We start from the raw sequence: 23,843 nt of genomic DNA, 5'->3' as shown, positions 1-23,843 counted from the left end.
TGTCCTGGAGCAGGCCCATTCTGTCTGGCCCTCTGATCACTCCTAGCACAGAGCAACCTGGGCTCAAGTAAGTGCAGCCGAGGTCAGTCTCCAGCTCCCTGCTGAGCCACATAAGGAGAAATGTGGGCCCCCATGTACACTTAGCCAATGACCTCCCAAATTTTGAATAGTCCCCTAACATGGCTGTATGTGAAGTCCTGTGTCATTCGATGGCCTGCCATCGTCAACTCTCATAAACTTGTCCCGTGGGAGACTTGACAGGCAGGGCCTGGGAACAGTGGGCTGATTGGAAATGACAATCATTATTGTACAACATGGAGACATAAAACAGTCTGTCTTCATTAAAAAATTTGCTATTTTGCCCGCCATGGATTTTTGACATTAATTTTGATTTTTAAAATTTTGCATTAAAGTTTTATTTATGTCGGTTAATGAGGGTTTTTTGGCACCCCTCTAAACTTTGTGTTTTAGGCAGGTGACTCCGTTTCTTCGTCCTCCCCCCCAGCTCTGTCCATCACTTGCAGCCGGTCCTCTCTTCTCTGTGGTCCTTTATCACCATAAAAGCCAAATGCACCTCCTCCCCTCCCCTCGCACCTCTGCTGTCTTGTTTTCTCTGCCTTGCTCTGCACCTGCTCACCTCTGGGTCCCCACATTCGTCCTCCTTCCTGGTACACACACCACAGCATTTATTTCATCGTTTGCAAATTCCTCAACATCTCACATGTCTTCAGACTCGCTTTTTTCAGTCCTGGTCCTCATGAGAATCTGACTCAATGCCCTGAGACACCACGTCTGCAATCCTCACAGCCTCCCACCCCAGGAGCACTGCTGGAGGAGGGGCAGGAAGACTGCTGGCTTCCTTCCGGCTCCCCTCTGCCATCCCTTGGTTGCCGATTCCCTGGTCTCACATAAGAGGACATTTGCCGTCGAGGCTCACTCGGGTATCCACGGGGACCTCCCTCTCCTTCTTGGAGTCTCCCGCTGGTAAGCTGGAGCCTGCCCACCTCCCTCACTAAAGACTGAAGTGGAGCTGACTCTCCCCACTAAGGAAGAATCCTACCACAATCTAGGATATTCTGTTGTCTTGTAGCTTTCTTGTCCCAACCTTGGCCTTGCTCTTGAACTTCCCCTTGACTTTCACTTCTAGTCCTTTATAGTTACCTGCTTCATGGGCCACATCTTCAATTGTTTGTCACTGGAAACAACTAGCAGATGTAGCCTTAATTTGCGACCGGTTCACCCCAAACATTGGTCATTTTCTCTTTCCCATGGACTTACTCTTTCTTGGACTCCTCCACCTCCTCTCCGCTTCTCTGATCCTGCTCACCTTCTTCCAGCCTTTCAACCCTTTAGGCTCTTCATCCCCTATTGGCTATTTCATACGTCTTCACCTGAACTGCTCTATCAACTCCCTCTGCCCACAGACCCCTCCATCTCTCGGCCATATAATTCAAACCCTAACCTGATCTGTCTCCTGTCTTCCTAAAGACTTCTTGTTGGAAATTGTTGGAGAAAGACACAAAATGGTACCGCCTCTTGATCCAGCATCAGCTTGCTCCTCTGCTGGGACCCCCTCCCCATAGTATAATAATGGCCCCCTGTTGCAAGGGGGGCATATTCAAGTAGACTCAGAGGGTTGGTACATTGTACCTTTGCCACCATTTGCAAGCCTCATCCTCAGTGGTTCCAGTGGTGACTTTCTTTTCCTCTGGGTTCTCTATATTCTGTGGTAACTAGCATCTAGAAAATTCCTCAGATGGATCTTGAGACCAAAACATCACTTTGAACCTCATAAATCTTAAGTCCAAGAAACCAAAAATTTCATAAATCTTAAACCTCTCAGCTGGGAGTATACCTATGTATACACCAATTAAAAAGGAGACTAGAGGGGCTCCTGGGTAGTTCAGTCAATTAAGCGTCCGACTTCAGCTCAAGTCACAATCTTACGGTTGTTCATGGGTTTGAGCCCTGTGTTGGGCTCTGTGCTGACAGCTTGGAGCCTGGAGCCTGCTTTGGATTCTGGGTCTCCCTGTCTCTCTGCTCCTGACCCACTTATGCTCTGTCTCTCTCTCTCAAAAATAAAATAAACATTAAAATTTTTTTCAAAAGGAGACGAGAACACATTTTGGGCTAAAAGGGAAAGTTAGACATCATTAAGGAGTGAATTACACCACAAAGCTACCATCCAAAGGAAAAACCAGGCCAACTTTGAAATAATTACTGATTGAGACCCATGTCCCCTGAGCTGAGGGTCTGGTGTAAGTCCTACTATTTCCCACCAGGGTAGCCCCACCTTCACATTGTCTGCTAACCAGATAGCTAGGAGAGTTGCCCTAGGACCCGCCACAGCAAGAGGCCAGGGGACTCGGAGTCTTGGCTTGAGAAGCGTTTGGAAGACGGGGCAGAAACTCAGGAGATCTACAGGTGTTGGTTTGCAATCTCAGGAGCTTCTCAGGGGCAATCTGGGACCAACCCCTGTATGTGGAGTTCAGGGAGAGACTGAAGAAAGAGGCAGGCCACACCAGATTGGTAGGTGGCAGATTCAATAAGCAAAAGAACTTATATACAAGGCTTGTCTCAGATGCCATACGGTGAGTACATCTGTGTATCTGCCTGCCAGAATCTTAAAGATTTATATAGAGGACTTAACTGGGTTCAGTCACATATACTGTACAGACGGTCTGAACAACAAGTCATTATCTCAAGGCTATGTCTTTAGGGCAGCTTCTGGGAGTGGAAGGACAAGTGGAATGCACATTCCAAGGACAGGGGGAGGGGTGGGGAGCTCTGATCGCCAGGGTCCAGATCCTGGGTAAACTGGTGGTCACATCCTCTTGAAGACCTCCCCCAACAACAGGTGCCATTGAAGGCAGAGGTGAGTCTGAAGCAGTCAGGGAGTCTCAGCCAGCTCTGACAGAGCAGAGAGCCAGCCTAGGGGTGAGTCTATTTGCAGAAGTAGGAATTAGCGATGTGCTGGTAAACTAGTTCTCAGGAGGGAAAGAAAAAGCCCAATTCATAGTGTTTGCTGATTTCTGTGCTGTAAATACTCCTACTCTGGTTGATTGCAAGCTATCAACGTGGTGTTACTGAACATAGAGCTGAGAAAAGACATATATGGGGTGCCTGGGGTGGCTCAGTCGGTTGGGTGCCCGACTTTGGCTCAGGTCATGATCTTGTAGTTCATGGCTCTGAACTACAGCGTCGGGCTCTGTGCTGACAGCTTAGAGCCTGGAGCCTGCTTTGGATTCTGTCTCCCTCTCTCTCTGCACCGCCCCCCCCCCCCCCCCCCCCCAGCTCATGCTCTGTCTCCCTCTCAAAAATGAATAAACATTAAAAAAATTTTTTTAAAAACACTAAAAAAAGAAAAAAAGAAAACTATATATGCTCGGTTCTCGATAGCCACTATGAGCTGGCTCTAGAACACTGTTATCATTAGTGGAAGCAGTGACAAGAGGGACAAGGGACCATGACCCTGATCACCACAAAGGCTAGGGAGAATCCAGAACCAAGAAAAAGGATCCGGATGCTGTTTTCACACCCTCTTTCCCTGTCTCTGAAGTAACATTCTCCATAGAAGGCCTACATTTCTCTGCATATCTGAGTTAAACTAATAGTAGGTTTGGGGCCATCCAACATATGGCATAAAATCTAAGCTCACGTATGTGACATTTGGGGCTAACTGATCTGCTCCTGCCTGTTTCCAGACTCGTTTCTTATTTTTTGCTATATGTGCTTCTTTTTTTTTTTTTTTTTTTGCCTGCCTAACTTCTATGTATTTTTAAAGACTTAACTCAGACGTCAAAAAGCCTTCTCTGAATTCTTTAGAATTCAGTGCTGTCTAGTAGAATGTTGTACAACAGTGGAAGTGTTCTGGATTTGCACTGTCTCACATGGTAGCCATTTGCCACATATGGCTTTTGCCACTAAGGAACTGAATTTTAAATTTCAGTTAATTTTAATGAATTTAAATTTGAGTAGCCACATGTGGTTTAATGGCTACCATATTGGGTAGCACAGCTCTATACTGACGTGGGTGCCTCTTTTCATGTTCATAAAATACATTTTGTGTTGCTCTCACTTTGCATTTACCTTATTATGTCACATTTGTTGTTTTTCTTTGCTTGTCTCTCCTCACCAGATGTCGCCCTCATTGAGGGAAAGGAATGTGCTTACAACGCAGCAGACCCTCAATGTCGTTGAACGTGTGAATACTGCTGGATTTTTCCGACACTGGTATCTGCCCCTTAGACTTTTCCCTGTAGGCTCGGCTGCCTGAATGGACCTTTATCTGCAGGCCACCAACTAGACTTGACGTTCTTCTAGACTTACTTCATTCCACTTGAATTTCCACCCCCGTAATTGGCTTTCCTGGAAGAGCAACTCACTTTTCACTTCTGTACTCTACCTAGATTAACATCTAAGGCTTTACCTGGACCATGACTTAAGGTAGCCATCTTCCCATCTCTGGACTGATATGTTGGTTTCCTTTTCTTCTGATTCATGCTTTTATATGCTGGCCCTTACAGTTATATCCCTTGACTTTATGTACATATAGCCATATTTTAACCTATATCAAAAGTGTACCTACATTTGGCCTGAGGCTTGCCCTCTCTCAATCATTTCCAGTCTGCCACTTCTGAAGAATTGGGTTTGCTTCACTGGTTTATGAGACATACACATTTTCTTTTATGATCATCATTACTCTCTCTATATATGCCCTTCCAAGAGGTTCCTCCAGGCCCTTTAAAACTTGATCCTATAATTACTGTAACCCTCTCTTGTACCCTGGTCATTTTGCCTAACTATAAGATTTAAAATAAGCCAGGTGATTAGCTGAGTGGAAATTAATATGTATTGTTCACTGTTTGTTTAAAAAAAGTAAAAATGTCTAATAAATATCCAAACTGAATATTAAATAACATTTTATGTAAGTGGTCATATAATTTTCTTCTTTATCCTGTTCATGGGATGAATTACACTGATTTTCAAGTATAAATCAGTATTATATTCTTGGAATAAACCCAGCTTGGACATGATGGATCATCCTCTTATAGCTAAACTTGGTTGATAATATTTTGTTTTGGATTTTGGTATTTATGTTCACAAGAGAGATTGGTCTGCACCTTTTCCTTCTGCTACTATCATTGTCTATTTTTGGTGTTATGGTCATGAAGGTCTGATAAAGTACAATTGGAGTATAAATACTCCAGCTCTCTTGCAATTTGGGTGATAGACAGGAGGTATTGCAGATTTCCCCTGTGGACTCAGGCTTTGGATAATCCCAGTGGCAAAAACAAACAAACAAACAAAAAAACACACACACACAACCAAAAACCAGCTCTTTTTTGTCTGCCTTCCCTTCCTTGTCTCACTTCCCCACTACCCTACCAATGTTTCCTCTAATCATCCCTTACACTCAAATCATTCTCTTGGAATCTGCTTCTGAGAGGAACATAAACTAAGGATTGTGGGCTCTCAATTCCCGACTGATTTGGTAGCTTCTGAAAGCCTTCAAAAAGATATGTGGTGAATTCTATCCAACTTTTCTAGTTGTTCTTGGTGACAGAGTTGGTTGAGTATAATCTAGTCCATCATGGCTGAAAACAGAAATACTTAGTGATATTCTATTTACACATCATATATCTGTCATAAAAAAGAAAATGCCCTTTGGGTATTTTGTTAACTTTCCTAATAGTAGAGTTCAGTCTTTGATATCTATGAGTTCTGATTTAAAGTAACCCTGGTAACATAGACACTTTGTTTTAAGTTTATTTATTTGTTTTGAGAGAGAGAGAGAGACAGAGAGAGAGAGAGAGAGAGAGAGAGAGAGAGAGAGAGAATGCACATGAGGGAGGGGCAGAGAGAGAGAGAGAGAGAGAGAGGGAGGGAAAAAGAATCCCAAGCTGGTTTGAGTCTCAATCTCATGAACTGTGAGATCATGACCTGAGCCGAAATCAAGAGTCAGATGTTTGACTGAGCCGCCCAGGTGCCCCAACATAGCCACCCTTAATGTTTATTATTTACTCTGAAGGCTTATCTTGGAGTCAGATCCCTCCTGAGGAAGGTTCATGCTTCTGGGACTCAGGCCAGTTTGGGGTTCCTCTACTTCTCCATCACCTGTGTTCTCCTCTGTATGTGGCATTACCCTGGTAATTAAAGGTAAGCCTCAGTTTATCCTTCTAGCTTCCTTATTGCCTTGGAAATTCGCTGTGCCTCCTGATTCCCCTACATCTCTTCAAAGCAGAAAAAGACACAGTAGACAATGAACCTCATGTTCACTATGACAACAACATTTTGTTCTCCTGAACAACAAGAATTCAATTTCCACTTTACTTTAAAAGAGGGAAACATTTCTGTTCTCAGCCACTACTGCATCTCGAGCTTCTTACATATTGCTAAATTTTAGTATGAGAGCATTTCACTCATTGTTTGAGGTGTCCCCCCTAATCTACAACTTTTATAAGTAGCACTTCTTAAAAGGGACACATACCTTTTCCCAGAATACGTTTCTAAACAACTTTGAAACAATGTTTCGCATTTAAGAAGCAGACGGTTGTCCTATTGTTTTTCCTCATCTGTTTCCCATTCTTTTCCCTGTAGCTCAAAAGCCATTATGTGGGGTTGAGCAGCTCAGTGATCTTGTTGGGAGGGGGGAGATGTCAGTGACCCAAGGCGGGGGGGTCAGAGCCCAAACAAGTTCAGGTGGATGCGCCTGCAGGGAGACAGGCCAGCTTGATTTGCCTTTTCCCTCACAATTCACAGTCAATCCAGTAGCGTTCTCACCTTCCCCTCTAAAATAGATTCTAAATCTGACCACCTTTCATGCTGTCCAATGTTGCAACCTTGGTCCAAGACCCCTAGACGATTGTAACAGCCTCTCCACTCGTTTTCTGGCCTTCACTCTTTGTCTACATAGCAGCCAGAACATAAGTTAGAAAATATCACTCATCTACTTCCCATCACAACCAGAACAAAACCTGTGCTCTGTTATGACCTACAAGGGCCCACAAAATTGGGCCCTTAACATGCTCTTGGGCCACACCTCTTCATTCCTTCTTGTTCACGTGGCCTATATTAGTGTTCTATTGCTGCCGTAACAAATAACCACAAGCTTTCGTGGCCCAAACCATACACATCTATTTTCCTACGGGTTTGGAGGTCAGAAGTCCTAAAGTCATGGTGTGGGCGGGGCTGTGTTCTTGATGGAAGCTCCAGAAGAACAGTGTAGGTTAGAAATAGCTGTAGGAGGAACAGAAGATGGAGCCGTCTGTAGACATCGACTCTTGTGTCTGGCCCAGTGCTTTGCACATAGTAGGTGTTCAATAAGATAAATTGGATTAGCGGGGCGCCTGGGTGGCGCAGTCGGTTAAGCGTCCGACTTCAGCCAGGTCACGATCTCGCGGTCCGGGAGTTCGAGCCCCGCGTCAGGCTCTGGGCTGATGGCTCAGAGCCTGGAGCCTGTTTCCGATTCTGTGTCTCCCTCTCTCTCTGCCCCTCCCCCGTTCATGTTCTGTCTCTCTCTGTCCCAAAAATAAATAAACGTTGAAAAAAAAATTAAAAAAAAAAGATAAATTGGATCAAGGAATAGACACGTTAGAAAGACTGTTGGGTGACACTGAAGTGTCCGTTGAGGTTAAGATATTGAGTTAGATGGTGTTACGGGCAGGGAAGAGTATCCTATCTGGTGACTGCTTATAGCTGCTAAATGCATGGTGTTTAGCCTGCTTGCTGAGAGATGGCAGCGTAGTTTATCCTGAGGCACAGGCAGGGCAGAAGCTCCAATCATCTGGATGAGACCTTCTAGTCCATACTACAACCTGAATGCTCCTCTTTGACCACTATGGATGCCAAGAAGTTGAAGCCTGGCCACACCTGAACTCTAAGCATATTATAGAGCAAACAAGAATTGTTTAAGTCATGATATGATCTGAGAATAAATTCAACAATATGACCTCATTCCAAACGGGATCAGTTTTTATTTTTAATGTATTTATAGAATCAAGGTTCGGACTTCCAAGGGAATGTGAGAAAGGGATCGAGGTCAATAAAGGGGGTGAGAAAATAGCTCAAAATGAGCCCTGGGACATTCCATTTAAAAAGAAATGTGTTTGTGGCCAGCCAGAAAGTGATCATAATGGTTGTAAATAGGCAATAGTCATAAGAGAAAGATTTAAGTATCTTTTCATTACTTGGCAATGTTTTAAATCTGGCTGTATCTGACACTAACAGGGGAGGGAGAAAAGCCAGCCCATCATTCTAAAACTAAATTAAAACTGCTCTTGAGGCATCTGTAGATTTCAATCTTGGTGAATAATTGGTTTTTGTTTCAGTTCATGCAAGTCAGCAGGCAGGGTGAGAAAAGCACTGACCTGCAACAAAGCATTAGCCTTCCAAGCAGCGGGCCTTGGTTTCAATAAGTGCAGTTTAGAAAAAAAACTCTACAAACCTTCTGCCTGTAAACTGAACGGTGTTGTACAACTTCGATGTACAGGAAACTCCACCCATATACATTTGGCAGGTGTCCAAGGATACTGGCAGCTCAGGGTCTTGACTTACAGCAAAGGACAGCGTGATAGTACATCCTAAGAGAGCTATCTATAGGACACTAGTGCCTGTAATTTTCTTTAACTCTCATCTAATTGATCTCAATGTTTTTGGGCTCTGCCATTTATTTCAACATTAAATTATAGGTTTTTAAAACTAGACCATTATGCCTGGCCATCCAGCAGTTTCCTATTACTCACCTGCCACTGCTCGGGCAAGTCGTCTGAGGAAATGTAACAAGATCACCGGGGTGACCCCTTTCCAAGGCTAATTATTCCAGCGCACTCTGTATCGCATTGTTATTTTTAACTTACTAACATTAGCTTTTGTCTTCCTAAGGAGACGAGTCCACTCGATTTCCTTAACTGTCAAAAACGCAGGTTGCAGTTGTATTTTTTTCTGATTTCCTGGGAAACTGTAACCCTCATGTCCAGCTCCATCTTCCCGCTTCTCTTTGATTTTCTCACGGAGCAGGGGTTAAATCTGATCACTGTAAGGTGACATTGCAAGAGCAGGCTGGACACATTTTTCAAGTGAAGGCTGTTGGGAAGAGGGGCTCGCATCAGGGAGGGCAGCAGCTCTCAACGCGGCTGTTTTGCCCTGACCCCTCTCCAATCTGTTCTCAATCCAGTGGCCAGGCGATTCTGTTCAGACCTCTGTGGGTCACATCAGGCCTCCATCCCAAACCCTACCAGATCTATTTTCTCTTCCGGGAATGCTCTTTCCCCAGATACCCTTATCATTTGCTCTCTCACGTCCTTCATGTCTGTACTCGGTGAGGCCACCCTTAACCGTCCTATTTTAAATCACAAGCTCCTCCTCCAGTCCCCAACCGGAACTCCCTCTTCCCTGTTCCTGTGCTACTTTTCTCCATAGCACGCATCACCCTCTATCTTACTATGCGCATTTCTTGTTCATTTTTTCACGTCTGTTTTTCCCTACTAAACCTAAACTCCAAGATGGTAAGACACGTTGTGCATTTTGTTTATGGCTGTATTCGTACTGCGTAGAAGAGTGCCTTGAATCAATTAGTAAGCATGTTGTCTAACTAGGGGCTCATTTCACGAAGCCTATTGATGTTTTCTTTTTTTTTCTTTTTTCTTTTTTCTTTTCCTATTGATGTTTTCTAACGTCATCCCTTAATATTGCTTCCAGTCTCCCTTGTCCAATGGTGTGCTGGTGAAATCTCTGCAAATAGAAACCATAAATACCCATAACCACCGCAGAAAAGAAACACAGAAAGATGCAATGGGTTCCTAATGTATGTTTCCATTTTCAAACACTTGAAAAATAGGTCATTCATGGTTCTTTCCCATATAATTAAGAACTCCATTAGCACCATTAGCAAGTTATTAGCAGTGACTCGGCATTAAGTATGTGTGTCATAATCTTTCCCTAAATAAAGAAAATAACTTTCATAGTTCTGAAAGATGTCTCCAATGGAATTGGCTCAACTTCATTTTATTTTTTGCAGAAGTGATTTCTCTGCACTGCAGAGCAAGTTTTTGACTCGTTAAATATTTGTTAAGCACCCTTTATATTCCAAGAAACCATAGCATGCACTGTGCTGTAGTTATTTCATTTATTAACTTCTATTAGCGGTCTTGAATTGGGGTGCTTGGTTTCCGCTGAGCAAGGCCATTTGGTAAAAATGTTAATTGTGTTCCTTTTAAGAATCCCCAGGAGGTTACACCACAGTTCAGTTTCCTGGGGGAACATCTGGTTCTTTGGTAAGTTCCAAACTTGGTCTCAAAGGTCTGTCTCACTTCCATCAAATTCCCAAAGCAAGCAGCAGCCAGGATTCCCAGAGCAGCTTTTGCTGTTCTATGCGAATCTCGGTTTTTGTGGGGAATTAACATATGGAGTAACAATATTCTTTCGTAGCAGTTTATTCATTACTCTTTCAGGGACCGGTGGGTTCTGGTTGTGGTTTGCACTTCCTTCTTAAACAATCAACATGTATCTTCTGATTTAACTTTCATTCATTCATTCATTCATTCATTCATTCATTCTTGTATAGTGGTTATGCCTGTGGATCTTGGTGTGCCGGGTAAAAAGTTCAGTACATTAAAAACATAAGTCTCATATAGAATGAACATGTGTCACACATTTAATTAACCCATGAATGAGGCAACTAGCAGGATGGTAAACCCGGTTCAAAGGATTACAGTTGAGACTGAAGTATTCATAGTCACTGAAAGAAAGGCTGCCGGAATAAGATTGCTGCTTTAGCTGGGAACTGGCTAAACGCCTAGGCGACAATGGAGCTGTCACCTTTGGAGTTACCTTTTCTGCTAGAGAGAAACTCCCTCGCATTGCTGCAGGTCAAGGATCATTTGAGTCACTCTCAGCTTTGTACAAGTTAGCATATATCCTCACAAAGTTGTGGAAGGGCCTAATCAATAGTGAAGAGTGAGTCATTACGGTAAACCCCCTGGAGGACAAGATAATTCTGGAGTGAGTCTGTATTGTTCCAGCATGACACTGGAAAGGCGGCCAGCCGTCTTTTCATCTGCTTCCAAGCTTTGGATATTTTTGTCTTAACACTTGTTAGGTTGCCTGGAGTCAAACTCTGTTTCCCGCACTCGCTAGCTGTGACCTTGGCCAAGGTATTTAACTTCTCCAAGCCTCGGTTTCCTCATCTGTAAGGTAGAGATAACAATAGTTTCCACCACATTGGATTATTATGAGGTATCAAGGAGCTGACCTGTGTGAGGAGAACAGAATGGAATGGAATCTCCTGGCATACAGTAAGGGCTCCACAAGGCTTGGCAACTTTTATTTATGTTGGCATTAGGCTGAACGGTGGGTGATCAGGGGAAAGGCCGGTGTCCTCCATGTTCTGGCCCTGTCGGGGAGAGTGCTGAGACTCGAAGGCTACCACAGGTTGGGTTGTAGTGGTTAGAGAGAGCTCATGTCATTTAGGAGTCACGGCGAGCTCTCACATCCAGCCGTAGCTATTGGCAGAGTAGCTATTGGCAATCCAGAGCAGAGCCTGGGTGGAGGCAGAGATGGGGACCCACGTGCAAGAAACGAGGTGGAACAGAGAACGGGAAGGGAGAGCTGAGGGTCTGGTGTCACTCGCAGGTGGAGCTGCTGAGCCAGTAGACATTTGAGTCTTGCTTTCCCTCTTTCCTTTCTTCCTTTCTTTCCTCACCTGTTGGAGTCTGCATACAAATACCAGGTACTCTTCTAGTATTTCTCTACTCTTCAAAGTTGAATATGATATAGTCCCTACACTTAGGGAGTTCACAGACTGGTGGAGGAACCAAGTGTGACCAATCAGTTTGGAGTGTGTACAAAGTGCGGTGTATCAGATGAGAGATACGTCTGCAGAAGGAAGGCTTTTTGCACCCTCAAGGTTTGTGCCAGCAGCTAACTGGTCTGAGATGGACCACAGAAGGGTGACACTGGAGCTTATGAGCACATTAGGAGAGCAATAGTGACTAGTTATGGGTTGAATTGTGTAACTCGATATATATATTGAAGTTCTAACCCTCAGAACCTCAGAATGACCTTATTTGGAAATAGGGTCATTGCAGATGTAATTAGTTAAGATGAGCTCATGCTGGAGTAGGGTGAGCCGGTGTCCTTATAAGAAGAGGGGAATTTGGACACGGACACGCGTTCAGGGAAGCTGATGTGAAGACACACAGGAAGACGGGCATGTGAAGATGGAGGCAGAGATAGGAGTTATGGTGTCACAGGCCAATGAGTGCCAGGGGCTGCCAGAAGCTGGAGGAAGTGGGGAGGGATCATCCCCTGGAGGCTTTGGTGGGAACGTGGCCCTGCTGACACTTTGATTTCTAACTTCTAACCTCCAGAACTGTGAGAGAATACACTTCTGTTATTCTAGGCCAACCAGATTGTGGTACTTTGTGACATCAGCCCTAGGCAACTAGATAGCTTTTTTAGGAGGTGATGTTATTTATAGTTGTCTTACAATTTTGCATTAAAAAAATCATAGAAGAGGGAAACGTTGGTATAAGACTTATAAAGCAGAGCTGACATGGCTCATTTCTGGAATGCTCTGGCCAAGAAGATGGTCCATCAGTCCAAAATGATGAAGACCATGGGGGTAACATTCACTGAAGGCTTGTGGTCACCCTTTGAACACCTTCTGTGAATGAGGTATTATTATTATCTCCATGTTACAGAGGGGGAAGCTGAGATATGGCCCAAAATCACAGTGAGTACTTTAGCAGGACTGGGGTTTACAACGAGGAAGTCTGGCTCCAGAGCTTGTGTTCTTAACTGTGACAGTGCTGGAGTCCTCCCCTTGGACCTCAGGGGAGGGGAAGGGACATACAATGGCCAGCAGTTCCTCTCCTGTCCTCTGCCCTCATGCTCTCTTTTCTCAGCTACTGCCCTCAAACAATCACCCTGCAAATTGCTCCCTAGTGCTACCTTTTCTTTTCTGTTTTTAAAAACTGATTTAAAAAAGAGTTGGGATGAAATTCACAAAACATGAAATTAACCATTTTATTTTATTTTTATCTTTTTTTTGAGAGACAGAGAGAGAGAGAGAGAGAATTTTAAGCAGGCTCCATGCTCAGCATAGGGCCCAACTTGGGGATTGATCCCAAGACTCTGGGATCATGACCTGAGCCGAAATCAAGAATCTGATGCTCAACTGACTGAGCTACCCAGGTGCCCCCAAATTAACCATTTTAAAGTGAACAACTCAGTGGCACTTAATAAATTCATAATATTATGCAGCCACTACTTCTAGTTCCAAAACATATCGTTCTCCCAAAATAAAACTCTGCAGTCACCCCCTCTCCTCTCCCTCGGCCCCAGGCAGCCACCAGTTGGCTCTCTGTATCTATGGACCTACTCTGACATTTCACATCAATGGCATCCTACAATATGAGGCCTTTTATGTCTGGTTTCTTTCAACGATAATGCTGTTTTCAAGGCTCATCCAGCATGTATCAGTACTTTATGCCTTTCAATGGCTGAATAATATTCCATTGTATGTATATACTGTAATTTGTTTATCCATTTATCTGCTGATGGACATTTTTTTTTAAAAACCTCTGGCTAATGTGAATAGAGCTGCTGTGAACACGAATGCACAAGTGCTCATTTGAGTATCTCTTTTCAGTTCTTTTGGGTATTCCTAGGTGTGGAATTTCTGGGTCATATATTACTTCTTTTTTATTTCTGTCTTTTTTTGGGGGGGGGTCATATATTATTTCTGTGTTTAACTTTTTGACCTGGTGTCTCTTCTTTTTATTTTATTTTATTTTTTATTTTTTTAAAATTTACATCCAAATTAGCATATAGTGCAACAATGATTTCAGGAGTAGATTCCTTAGTGCCCCTTACCCATTTAGCCCGTTCCCCTTCCCACACCCCCTCCAGTAACCCTCAGTTTGTTCTCCATATTTATGAGTCTCTTCTGTTTTGTCCCGCTCCCTGTTTTTATATTATTTTTGTTTCCCTTCCCTTATGTTCATGTGTTTTGTCTCTTAAAGTCCTCATATGAGTGAGGTCAGATGATATTTATCTTTCTCTAATTTCACTTAGCATAATACCCTCCAGTTCCATCTACGTAGTTGCAAATGGCAAGATTTCATTCTTTTTGATTGCCAAGTAATACTCCGTTGTATGTATGTATGTATATATATATCTATATATCTATATATACATACATATATATGTATATATATATACATATATATATGTATGTATATATAGATATATTTATATCTATATAAATATATCTATATATTTATATATATATCTATATAGATATATATATAGATATCTATATATATCTATATCTATATCTATATCTATCTATCTATATATATAGATATATATATATCTATATATACATACATATATATGTATATATATATACACATATATATGTATATATATATATAGATATATATATAGATATATATATCACATTTTCTTTATCCATTCATCCATCGATGGACATTTGGGCTCTTTCCATCCTTTGGCTATTGTTGATAGTGCTGCTAGAAACAGGGGGGTGCATGCGTCCCTTTGAAACAGCACACCTGTATCCCTTGGATAAATGCCTAGTAGTGCAATTGGTGGGTCGTAGGGTAGTTCTAGTTTTAGTTTTTTGAGGAACCTCCATACTGTTTTCCAGAGTGGCTGTCCCAGCTTGCATTCCCATTCTGGTTACTGGAGGGGTTGTGGGAGGGGATATGGGCTAAGTGGATAAGGGGCATTAAGGAATCTACTCCTGAAATCATTGTTGCACTATATGCTAACTAATTTGGATGTAAATTTTAAAAAATAAATAAAAGAAAATAAAAGAAAAATAAAAGAATTGAAAAAGAAAAAAAAGAGCAAAAAGAAAATTGAATAGATGGACCTGCTAACAGATTGAAATGGGACTGAAATTACTTCATTTTCTCCTAGATGTTAGACTATGAAATGCTTTATAGTCCATAAACGAAGTAGGTGGTGAGACTTGTGTTCTTGAAGAGCGAGGTTGGCCCAGTTGGGCGGGGCTCAGTGTAACGGCTCCATTCTCCACTAGATGGCGCTGCTAGCCTACTGGGGTGGAGGGTTTGGCGTTTATAGGTGCATATGCGCATGCACGGCGTTGGTGAAAATGGCGCCATGCAGCTACCCAGTGTGTTCTCCCGGGTCAGCAATCGCGCACCCGTCCTCTGTCTTCAGCTCTCGTCCACTCCCCGCTTTTTCACTCTCCGTGACTAGGCCCCAGGCAGTACCTCTCTCCAGGGTTTTGTCTCAGATGCGGCTGTTTTCCCCGGCCCCTTACTTCCAAAAGACTGGGGCTTTGACCCGTTCCGCCCCTCTGTGGGAGGGTCTCACTGAGCAATAGCTGAATGCTGGCTGCACCCAGGAATGCTTGCTGGACCCTGTTGTTGCCGGTGCCCCGAGACTGCGGCCAGGTACCAGCCCGCCCCAGAAAACAGTTCACGAGATAGTGTAGCAGCAGCTTTTCAGGGATTATGGAAAATCACAACACACATCTGGCACCAGGCTTCACCCTTAATGACCTTGCCCCAGCAAATGTGGCCGCCTTCTGGGGTCTGCTGGGACCAGGTGGATTCAACAGTTTCTACCAAATGTCCTTTCAGCAGTGGAACCGCTTTTCTCCGTGTGGCCCGAGAACCTCCCGGACCCCACTCTGTTCCTGGGGATTCGCCCTTCCTACCAGAGCACCGCCAGGTATGGAGCTGCGGAGTTGCAGACTTAGCGCTCCCCTTGTTTACAGTCTTAATGGAATTTAAACCCTCTCCTTTCTCCTTTTTCCCTTTTTAGTTTAGTCCTGTGGCTGTTTCCAATATTCCACTTTCTCTCCAGCTGCTTTTGGAGAGGGGTGCTTTTCCCATATTCCCCCCCGCCCCTCCGTCCTCTGTCCACCTGCAAAAGCACCTCCCTTCCCTGGGCTTCTTGCTCCCCAAGTTCACCTCTCTGCGTACCTAGTGAATTCTGTGGTTCAGGTTATGCAGATTGTTGTGTTAATCCTCCAATCAATTTTCTAGGTGTGTAGGATGGTTTAGTGTTGGTCTGGCTGTATTTCATGGATGTGAGACACACAAAAAACTTCCATGCTGTTCCGCCATCTGGGCTCCTCCCAACCTGGTGTCTCTTCTCGATTCTCATTCTTCAATGTTGATTCCTCTTCACCAAGCCCTGCTTGGGGTGTGGGGAAGCTGAAAAGTCTGAAATAGGCCAAGGAGTAGGGTCAGAATCAAGGAAAGCCTGGGACCATGCCCACTTTAATTATCATTTACTCTGTCTGTCACACTTACTATGTGGGACTATTCTCAAGTTTGGGGAAAAGAGATTAAAATTTGCTCCTTACCATTGAATTGTAGAACTTTCAAGATGGAAGAGACCATAGAGATTTTCCAATTTGGTGAATTCTCAAACTTTCCTTGGCTGACTTCTGTCGGGCCTCATGAGGAAGGCCTTGGGGTCCTCCCATGTCCTATCCATCCTTTAGTCATGTTGGCTCTAATTTTTATCTGTTTTACATTTTGTGTTTTGGGGAAATATTTCACAGGAAGAGCAGAGGAATGATATTTTAAAATCTAACTTGTTTTATTTCTGGCATTTCCTTGCCTCCCTGGGCCCTTGACCCATTCCGTGAGCATGGGTTTCTGTGTCCATTACCTTAGGAGAAAGATGACTCAGAGAAGACAGAGGGACAAAAAAGAAAAGACATTCTTGGGCTGTAAATTTCAAAAACCTGGGTTTCTGCAAGGGCAGCTTTCTGTGTGTAGGACAGAGATTTGGGAAGTGAGTAAAGGCAAAGACTTCTGCCTTAGGAAAGACTCTCAGAGATTGGAGACAGGGAAAGATAGGGGGAAGTGAGTAGGAAGGGAGGTCGGTGGGGTCTGGGTCGGGGACCAGATTCCAATATGTGCAGACTCAGCATCTAGAGCCTGGCAGGCTCCCAAGCACCTAAGCCATCAATGAATGGCTTACCTGTGTTGGATGTCAAAGGAAGCCAAGTTTCTGTTGGAGTGAGCACTGCATCCCCCACAAGGAGGAGCTTTGGCAATGGATTTCTTGGTGTCTGGTGAGGACTTCCTCTTAGAAAGCCATCTGCATATCATCTAATGACTAGCATGAGGACCTCCATCTGTGTCCCAATACTTTCTCATTCCTGTGGCATCTACAGCTAGTAGCCTACTCGATTTCCTCTCACTTGTTTCCCCTTACTATTATATCTCCAATTTGGTTCAGGGTGGCAACGTGTTCATCAAAAGATTCCTAGGTTTCCTTCAAGGTCATGTGGTCATGTGGACAGCTTCTAGGAAAGTTATTGCTTTGCTAAAAGAAATGGAGGGACTCAGCTGGCATGAACCTTTGCCCTCTCCTTTCCCTTCCTTTTCTGCCTAAAATGGAGACATGATGCCTAGAGATACCCCAGACACTTTGTGACCATTTGCTAAGGATGGAGGAGTTAGGGATGTAGGAGCCCCTGTCCTTGGGCAGCCACATTAGGGCTGGCTTACCTGGTACTCAGTTTCCTTGTTAAATGAAAGAAATAAATCCCTCACTTAATCTACTATTTAGCTGCTGAAACATGTAACCGAGCACACTTGGGATAGGCCCCGTGACTCCTACTCCATGTGGACAACTTGAATTGGAAGGTTTGTCCCACATGCAGGAGTCCCATCCCCATGATTGATGGGGGACCTGTTTCTGGACACCTGGAGAGGTGGTGCAGTGAGGAAGGGGAAACCTCCAACATTTGTGTGAGGCCAAATGGAATCCATTTACCATCTCTCTAGAGCCAGGACGTTGATAGACTATTCTTCCATTACAGAAGAATGGGTTCACTTAAAAATAAGTTTCTACTTACTTATTTTTGAGAGAGAAAGAGTGCAAACGGGAGGCGCAGAGAGAGAAGGGGACAGGGGGTTTGAAGCAGGCTCCAGGCTCTGAGCTGTCAGCACAGAGCTCAACACAGGGCTCAAACACAGGAACTGTGAGATCATGACCAGAGCCGAAGGCAGATGCTTAACTGACTGAGCCACCCAAGTGCTCTGAATTCGCTTAAAAATAAAAAGTTAAATCCTCTGTTGCAGTCCAGCCCTCTGGACTTTACAAAGGACTTTACAAAGGAAGGGAATGAAATCGAGGGACAGGAAGTTACTTGCCCAGGGTCCTGCAGGTAATGGGTGGCTGATGTGGACTGAAAGGTAGGTCTCTTCCATCCTCCATGCTGTTTCCACCAACTTAGTGGTTCCAGTGCTAAGTTCCATCATATTTTGTTCTGTTTTCTGCTAAGGCAATAAGCTGAATATCTGGTGTGCTAAATTAGTGAAATTTGAGGGCTGTTAAGTGAAAGTAAATAAGGCTTAAACAAACCAGATAATTTAAAAGAAATCCAGATGGTAGTTAAAAGGATTAATCCTGGTGTTTCTAAATGACAAACCATTCTCTTAATCTTAATTATTAATTGCTAAATTAAATGTTACAGCCTCATATGTTCTCATATTGTTATGATTTATTCATCACCAGTGTACTTAAGAAAAGTGGCAACCATAAATTAAGCATATGTAAATTTCCATAGTCACAAGCAGATGCAAGAATAGGACCGCTCCCACTACTGCAGGAGGATTATAGCTGACATAGAACTCCAGTCTAAGGCAACACTGATCCTACGTGACTCTGCCTCTAGGAAATGGGGTACTGGTCTCGAAATCTGGAGCTGAAGATACAGTACTTTTCCATGGAGCACAGTTTATGGAGGATTGGTTGGGAAAACAGCCATGAGCGCTTTGTGACTTCAAAATCTGAGTGCTCCTCAGGGAGCTCATTGAGGTAGTTCCTCGGGATTTTGGTGGAGCACCGTCTGGTGGCTCAAAATTTTTCCTGCAGGTTTTTCTGCAAGAATATGGAACCTTACCTCTAGGAATGGAGTAATTTGGGAACCACTGTTTTTTGTGGTGACTTTGCACCTCCTTTAGGAAAGCATTCTCCTGCTTCACATATTTTATGTTCAACAAAATTTTACTAAGTCCCAACCTGCCTTGCCTTTGATGCTGCTTAAATTCTTGTTTTTTTCTTCAGCAGGTAGTGATGCTTCTCCTACCAACTGAAATACACACTTTCAAATCCCGCATTTAAAGACTAGTATTTAGTGGGCCACTGAGAAGGAAGGAGCCAGCTTCTCCTAATTTCGTTCAGTATAAAAGGGAAACTTGCTACCGCACCTGTGGTCATTTTGGGGCCTAATTTCATTTTAACATTATTTTGTAATATATGTGAGAGATTTGGAAAATTTTTAAGCCTAAGTATTATCTGCATCTCTGTCTATCTCAAGAGAATAGGAAACAGTCACCAAGCTCAGTTATGAAGGCAGAGAATCCTCAGCTAGAAGGTTGGAAGATCATTCTTTCATTCCCTCATCAAACATTTATTAAGCACCTGCAGCCAGCAAATACATAGAAGTTCTTAAAGAGCAGATAGTCTAGTGGGGGAGAGAAAAACATAAACAAATAGTTACAGTGTCTGAGCAAGTTTATAAGACTTCAATTCCCTTTATATTCACAACAACACAAAACCACTTTAACCCATGCAATTTGAACATACTATCTAAAGACATCATTTGGTAGAAATTACACATTTTTTAAAATTTATTTTTGAGAGACAGGAGAGACAGAGCATAACCAGGGGAGGGGCAGAGAGAGAGAGGGAGACAAAGAATCTGAAGCAGGCTCCAGGCTCTGAGCTGTCAGCACAGACCCTGACGTGGGGCTCGAACCCGTGAGCCATGAAATCATGGCCTGAGCTGAAGTCTGATGCTTAACAGACTGAGCCACCCAGGGGCCCCAAGAATTACACATTTATATCATGTAATAGAAAATAAACTCACCTCTATTAATCACGCAATAATTCACTGGCTTAGGTGATCCCTTAAAAGTTTCCTTCTATCCCACTGGTGTCTGAAATAAAAAAGTGCTGACATGTTAAAAAAAAAAAAAAAAAAAAGCAAAGCAAAGAAAACCAGAAAGTTTCTGTGGCAAGCACAGTGTCTGGCACACAGTAGAGGCTCAGCAAATATTTGCGATATGAACAGATACATGAATAGCAAAAGAGGGAAGGGATTTTTCTGTTTCTTATCCAAGCATTGTTTAGAATGTCCATTTTGGAACTCAGTACTAGGCTCTTGCACCCTACCTATGAACATGTTAGCATCTGTATAACTTTCTATGATTTCGGTTTTGAAAAGAAGCTGGGTCTAATCTCAAGCAGTGGTTTCCTGCACAGGGCGATTTTGTTCCCTCTCTTTGCAGGAGGTCTGGGGGGCTTCTCAATGTCTGGAGGTAATTTTGGTTGTCACAACTTCCCCGGGGATGCTACTGGCATCTAGTGGGCAGAGGTGAGGGATGGTGCTAAGCATCCTGTAACCAAGAATTAAGCAATCTTGGGGCACCCAGGTGGCTCAGTTGGTTGGTTAAATGTCTGACTTCGGCTTGTGAGTCCGAACCCCACATCAGGCTCTCCGATGTCAGCACAGAGCCGGCTTCAGATCCTCTCTCTCTCCTTCAAAAATAAACATAAGAAGAAAAGAATTAGAGAGTCTTGAAAGTTAATAGGGCTGAGGTTGAGAGTCTGTGGTTTGAAGTTATCACTCAGTTCAGCCAAATTCAGAAAAAACCGTCAGCAGCAGCCCTCTTGAGTTAGGAAACACCTCTGATTCTTTCAGGGCCTGTCGCTTTGTGCAAACCCCTTGCCCACCTGCTGGCACTTCACGGGGACTGCTCCCATCCGCTGCTCCCCAACCCCTGCAAACTGGACCAAACTGCCTCCCTGCCAACTAATTGATTCCTCTGACTTGGGGACAAGGGGCTTTGGAGTCCGCCTGAGGTCAGGCTTAGCTACTGGCTCCAAAGGGGAGGTGAACAAGTAGATTTTTGTTTCTGATGAGGAAGCATGCTTAAATCAATTGAAAACCTGGCCAAGGCAGCAAGGTAAATGCCTCTGAGATCTGAATGATGATTTTTACATATCTTCTCTCTCTCTCTTTTTAATCTGAGGTCATTTAACTTTTTTAAATTTTTTAAAATTTGAGGTCATTTTATTTATTTTATTTTTAGAAAGAGAGAGCGCATGAGCATGGGAGAGGGACGGGGTGGGGGAGAGAGAGTGAGAGAGAGAGAGAGAGAAACTTAAGCAGGCTCCACACTCGGGGCAGAGCCTGTCAGGGGCCTGGATCTTACCACCCTAAAATCATGACCTGAGCCCAAATCAAGAGTTGGTGCTCATCCCTGAGCCACCCAGGTGCCCCTACATAGCTTGTCCCTTTATCACTTTGTCTTACAAAGAGGAGAAAGGAAAACTCTTACCTTTGGTAACTTTTGAATCACCAGCAGAGGGCAGACATTGCTTACCTAAAGGAAAAACCCGAGTACAGCCTGCCAAACCTGTATCTGCAGAAACCGCCTGATTGATCGACCACCTCTCCTGTCATTCTCTTCCTCCATGTCACAGCTGCGTGATTGAAGTCATCTGGGTCAATTATAATGTTGTATCTGGAAATACTTGATTTCTTTTTTTTTCTGTTGATGACTATTCAGGGTGATTTGAAAATCTTTCTTGAAAAAATATCTATTTTTTCCTAATTAAAAATAATGCATGAGCATTGAAGAAAATGAGAGAAATACAGAAAAGCAGAAAGGAAATTTTTGCCTCCCAGAGATGATCACTGGTAGTTAGCTCTTTGGTGCCTTTCCTTCTGATCTCTGTTCCATTAAAATTTCTGAATGTGCATGTAGCAATGACACGGGAGGGATCCTTGACACACAGAGAAATGTATATACAGCATGTGTTTTCTTGTCTCTGTCTTTGCTCACCCAACTCAACTGGAAATTCTTTTTCTAATCTTTGAAAGTGCAAGTCCTAGATATTTTTCAAGGCCAAGCTCTTATGTCTTGCTTGATTCTCCCCAGCAGGAATTGATCTATTTTCTCTGTATTTTTGTGTCACTGTGTCTATGACTTTGTTATGGCGATTACCACCTTCTGCCTTACATTACAATTTTTATGTACAGTTGAATCTTCCTGTATTCCAAATCTTCCAAATTTTTTGAAAGTGGGGACCTCACTTTATCTTTCTATCTTCCATAGGACCAACATTGGGTTATCACATAATAAGTACTCATAAGTATTTATGAATAGTAAGGAAGGGAAGAGACAAAGGAAAGAAAGAGGAAGGAGAGAGGGAAGGGGACAAAAAAGGAGGAAGGAGTGAAGGAAATAAGGGGGAAAGAAAGAAGAAAATTATTTCATTATAACTTACAGCAAGCTTTTCGAGGAAGGCAGGAATTATTCCAGTTTCACAGGGGAGGCCCAGCGAGTCTAAGTGCTGGCTTATGTTTATAATGCCACTTGGAGGAATTTTCTCAGATTAGAAGATTCAGTGCGTGAGTGTGTGTGTGTGTGTGTGTGTGTGTGTGTGTGTGTGTGTATGTGTTCTCTAAAATGATGTATTGAAGTCCTACCCCTGGTACCTGTGAATGTGACCTTATTTAGAAATAGGGTCTTTGCAGATGTAATCAAGTTAAGATGAGGTCACATACTGGATTAGAATGGGTCCTAAATCTAATGACTGGTCCTTACAAGAAGAAGGAGGTTGGGACACAGAGATACACAGAGGGAGGATGACCATGTGAAGACCAGGCAGAAACTGGAGCGATGCAGCTACAAGCCAAGGAATGCCAAGGATGGCTGACTACCACCAGGATCTAGAAAAGAAAGGAAGGATTCTTCCCTAGAGGCTTCAAAGAGAACTTGGCCCTACTGACACCTTCATTTTATACTCTAGTCTTTAAGACTTGAGAAAATAAATTTCTACTATTTTAATCCACCCAGTTTGGAGTAATTTATTACAACAGCCCAAGGGAAACAATGCTTCATGTTGACAACTTTCTGGTGACAACAGGCCCACCTGGGTCATGAAAGGAAGTCCTATGGATACTTGGAAGGAAGTCAAGATGCCAAGGAGATATAGGGAGTCCTTGGTGAGGATCATACAGAAGGGAGTTGTTGGCTGGGTTCAGAGATAGCTTTCAGTTGTTTCTTTGCCAAAATTTTAGCACAAGCAAATCCTTCTTTTCCTTCATCTATCTTTCAAGGCATTAGGCCTTACCAAAGGTCTTTGGAAGATGTTGCAAAAGGTAACCATCTAATTTTTCTGGTGTCATCAACAGGCTATTTCTAAATGCATGGAACAGTGGTTGGCATCTTGTTAACTCCTAAGTAGTTTCTGTTGTATAATATAGTGATAAATTTGGAAAGATGATGTGAAAAGCTAAAAAATGGTAGCCACCCAGATCAAGTTTTGAGAATAAAAATGAGGATTTAATGCACTGCAGCCATTCGTTTTTCCATTACCATCCTAAGGTTCTTATAGGATTCTCAGAATTAAATTGTAACTGGGAAAATATTGCCAAAGTAGGGGAATGGGGTTTCCTCTGCAAAATTAGCCCAAATGTCCCTCACTCTGACCCCTATGACTCAGGTAACTTAGATACTATGGCCCCAAAATAGAAAGATCAATTCTTTTTAATGTTTTTTTTTATTTTTGAGAGGGATACAGAGTGTGACATACACAGAATCTGAAGCAGGCTCCAGGCTCCGAGCTGTCAGCACAGAGCCCGACATGGGGCTCGAACTCACAAGTGGTGAGATCATGACCTGAGCCGAAGTCAGACGCTCAATGGACTGAGCCACCCAGGTGCCCCAAAAGATCAATTTTTAGAATAAAACAACTTGCAGGGAGGTGTAGGTGAGACTGCTTGATAAATGTCATCATCTCTC

General features: G+C 43.3%; 1 long non-coding RNA gene across 4 annotated transcripts in view; it reads left to right on the top strand.

Moving 5' to 3' along the window:
• Positions 1-23,843, top strand: part of LOC102902431 — a 96,024-nt gene that overhangs the window by 10,871 nt on the left and 61,310 nt on the right. For 3 of the 4 annotated variants that reach the window (XR_002151961.3, XR_891331.4, XR_002151963.3), the window contains one exon: positions 4,139-4,446. This is a non-coding gene — a long non-coding RNA (uncharacterized LOC102902431). Of the gene's footprint in view, positions 1-4,138; positions 4,447-6,031; positions 6,160-23,843 lie in introns of all 4 variants that reach the window. The other variant, XR_006592319.1, reaches the window with a different exon arrangement.

This window comes from Felis catus, chromosome F2 (assembly GCF_018350175.1).
Source record: "Felis catus isolate Fca126 chromosome F2, F.catus_Fca126_mat1.0, whole genome shotgun sequence".
Classification (NCBI taxonomy): domain Eukaryota; kingdom Metazoa; phylum Chordata; class Mammalia; order Carnivora; family Felidae; genus Felis; species Felis catus.
Note: the sequence above shows the minus strand (reverse complement) of the source record. Positions and strands in the feature narration are given on the sequence as shown.